Source organism: Grammomys surdaster, unplaced genomic scaffold, assembly GCF_004785775.1.
Source record: "Grammomys surdaster isolate TR1022 unplaced genomic scaffold, NIH_TR_1.0 129, whole genome shotgun sequence".
NCBI lineage: Eukaryota > Metazoa > Chordata > Mammalia > Rodentia > Muridae > Grammomys > Grammomys surdaster.
In genome coordinates, this window is record NW_021604587.1 from 16,041,993 (window position 1) to 16,045,748 (window position 3,756).

At 41.9% G+C, this 3,756-nt stretch overlaps 1 protein-coding gene across 2 annotated transcripts in view; it reads left to right on the forward strand.

Annotated features, from left to right (window-relative positions):
- The window catches only part of Slc23a2 (solute carrier family 23 member 2), a 95,189-nt gene that overhangs the window by 22,454 nt on the left and 68,979 nt on the right, over window positions 1–3,756 (forward strand). The window lies entirely within an intron of this gene.

A 3,756-nucleotide genomic window follows, 5' to 3' on the forward strand; every position in this document is an offset into this window, starting at 1 on the left:
TTTTTATATTTATTTATTCCAATATGTGTAAAAGTCATCTCTTGTTCACCATGTGGGTCCCCAGGATCAAACTCATGTCATCAGGCTCAGTGGCAAGCACCTCTTCCCACTAAGCCAGCCCGGCAGCCCAATCATTTATTTTAAAAACATTTACTTTATTTTCATTTATAGTAAAAGACATCTGTGCTTACTATTAAAATACACCTAGGGCTGGAGAGATGGCTCAGCAGTTTTCCAGATGACCTACAGTTAATTCCTAGCTTCTACATGGTAGCTCACAATTGACTACAACTCTAATTCCAGGGGATCCAACATCCTTCTCTGTCCTCTGCAGGCACAAGGCATGCACATGGTGCATGAATGCAGACAAAACAATCTTATTTTTATAATAAAATAATAAAAATAAAAGAAAGAACTAGCACATTACAAAGATTAGGAAGACATATCCCTGAGCCTACCACTATGGACATTTTTGTGTGTTTCTTTCTCTATCCTTTTGCTTCCTCTGTGTAATGTTTTCTCCACTTAAGCCATTGTCATTAAAATAAATGGACATTATATTCCTACAACTAACATGCATTGATGCAGAAGGCAAAAGGAAGGTCCATCTGAGGGCAGTAGTTACCGCCTGTCTCATGGTCTAATGCATCTCCTGCTTCAGCGACTTTTCTAATGCCTGGTTGTCTTTAATGGGCGTTTGTCAAAAGTGTCACCAGCTTCAGCTTGTCTCTCATCCCTGGATTTGCTTCATTAAATAAATTTCCTTATTTCTTTTTCCTTTTTAAGATTTATTTATTTTTATGTTACATATATGAATGTTTTGCCTGTGTATATGACAGTGTCCCATATGTGTATCTTGGTGCAGTGCAGGCCAGACGAGGAACTGAGTCACTGATTGTGTGACGTCATGTGGGAGCTGGGAACTGAACTTGCTTCTGGAAGAGCAACAAGTGCTATTAAGTACTGGGCCATTTCTTTGGCACATCTTCCTTCCTTCCTTCCTTTTCACTTGCTTGCTTGCTTGCTTGCTTGCTTGCTTGCTTGCTTGCTTGCTTGCTTGCTTGCTTGCTGAGACAGGGTCTCACTGTGTAGCTGTGTAGCTCTGACTGGCCTGGAACTCACAGAGATCCACTTGCTTCTACTTCCTGAGTAGAGCCCTGAGATTTACCATTACCACTCCTTACTTAATTCTGTTCCTAATTTTGTTTTTTCTTCCTTGCCTACTGTTTTTGTCTAGCTACTTCCCAGTTGTCAAGAGTGTTTTATATTTGCTCTTAGTATCCATGGCTTTTATAGATTGAATCTTTAAAAGATCAAAAATATTTAGAATAGGGATGGAAAGATGGCTCAGCAGTTAAGAGTGCAAACTGCTCTTGCAAATCTTCCAAGTTCAGTTCCTGATAAACACATGGCCCACAACTGCCTGTAACTCCAGTTCAAGGGATTTAATCAATCCCTCTTCTGACTTCTGCTGGCTCTGGCATGCATGTAGTATATATAAATATACTCAAGCATATACATACATATAATATTAAATATTTTAAAAAATAATTGGGAAGAAAAAAGTTGCAGGCCCAGTTTCTTGTCATCACCCCCTAAACAATAAAGCATTAAAGCTATTTCCATGGCCTTTCCATTGTTTTAGGGATTCTGAGATAGAAGTGAGTGTTCATGACTGTGCATGTTACATGCCAGTACAGCCTTATTCATACAAGGACTTATCTCTGACTTGTGTTTTGGCTTGGAGGATTTTCTAGAAGCAGTTCACCTCTGTCTTACTTAGGGTTTCATTGCTGTGAAGAGATACCTTGACTAAGGCAACTCTTAGAAAGGAAAACATTTAATTGGAGCTTACAGTTTCAGAGATTCAGTCCATTATCATCATGGCAGGAAGTATGATAGCACACAGGCATACATGGTGCTGAAGGAGCGGAGGGAGGGTTTTACATCTTGATCTGAAGGCTGCCAGGAGGGGACTGTCTTCTGCAGGCCAGCCAAGAGGAGGGTCTCTTCCATATTGGGCAGAGCTTGAGCATGGAAACCTGAAAGCCTGCCTACACAGTGACATTCTTCCCCAAACGAGGCCACACTTATTCCAACAATGCCATGCCTCCTAATAGAGCCACTTCCCATGGGCCGAGTATATTTAAACCACCACGACGTCTGATACCAAGGGTCAACCATACATAGATTTGTTTGCTGCTGCTGCTGCTGCTGCTTCCTCTTCCTCCCCCTCCTCCCCCTCCCCCTCCTCCTCCTTCTTCTCCCTCCTCCTTCTGAGACTTGGCTTCATAGCTGAACACCTGCTGTGTTGGAGGCCAGGAGCATGATTGAGGAACATTGTAGAAACAACTAGGACTACTCAGATGCAGAGGATGTGGGTATCTGCCCCATTAACAGTTTTCAACAGTGAGGAGGAGTTCTTGTTCTATTGGTGTCTGTTCCCAAGAGACCTTACTGTGTTTGGAATTTTGTTTTGAGTTTGCAGTCTGTGTGCTATTGACGTCACCTTCTTACTTTCTGACTATCAAACATGTTATATAAAAACTGTTTATGGTTTGATTCTTAGCAACAAGACAATTAAATATTTACCAAAGAAATTAAGTAGTTTCAGGAACCCTTGTAAACTCATGGTGACTTGCATAAGAAGGAGAGAAAAAAGATGGCTGGTTGTGTAATGGTGGTCATGAAGGAGATTGTAGGTAGGTCAGGACTCCTGCCTTTTCAACTAGAGAGAACTGGTTTTAAATCAGCAAGTTGGTACTGGATCTGATATCCTGCATATCAGATATTTGCATTGCAATTCATAACAGTAAGCAGTAAAATTACAGTTATGAAGCAGCAACAAAATAATTTTACGGTTGGGGGCTCACCACCATACATGGAGCTGTATTAAAGGATTGCAGCATTAGAAAGGTTGAGAACCACTGAGAAAGAGATTTTATATGCGAAAATCAGCTTATCAGAAGATAGTACGCGCCGGGCGGTGGTGGCGCACGCCTTTAATCCCAGCACTTGGGAGGCAGAGGCAGGTGGATCTCTGAGTTCGAGAGTTCGAGGCCAGCCTGGTCTACAGAGTGAGTTCCAGGACAGCCAGGGCTACACAGAGAAACCCTGTCTCGAAAAAACCAAAAAAAAAAAAAAAAAAAAAAAAAGAAGATAGTACGCTGTGGTGGTTTGAATGAGAATGGCCCACATAGGCTCATATGTTTTGAATGCTTGGTCTCCATTGGTGGCAATTTGGAAGGATTAGGAAGTGTTTCACATACACAGGTAAGTTTGAGATTTCAAAAGACTTGGTGTCATTCTCAGCTCTTTCTGCCTCCTACTTGCCATTAAAGATTTAAGCACTTGGCTATTCCTGCTGCTGCTCTGCCATTGTGGACTCCAACCCTCTGAAACCATAAGCCCAGTTAAATGCTTTCTTTTATGAGTTGCCTTGGTCATGATGTCCTGTCAAGCCAAAAGAAAAGTAATTGAGACATACTTTTTTTGTTACGACTTATTTTTATTTTATGGTATGTATGGTCTGTCTATTTTGCTTAAATGTATGTATGTGCAACACATGCATGCTTGGTGCCTGCAAAGGTCAGAAAAGGCTATCAGATCCTCTGGCACTGGAATTATGGGTGGTTTTGAACTGTCATGTGGGAACTGGGAATTCAGATCTCTACAAGAGTAGCAAATGCTCCTAACTGCTGAGTCATCTGCCTCCCTCCCTCCCTCCCTCCCTCCCTCCCTCCCTCCCTCCCTCCC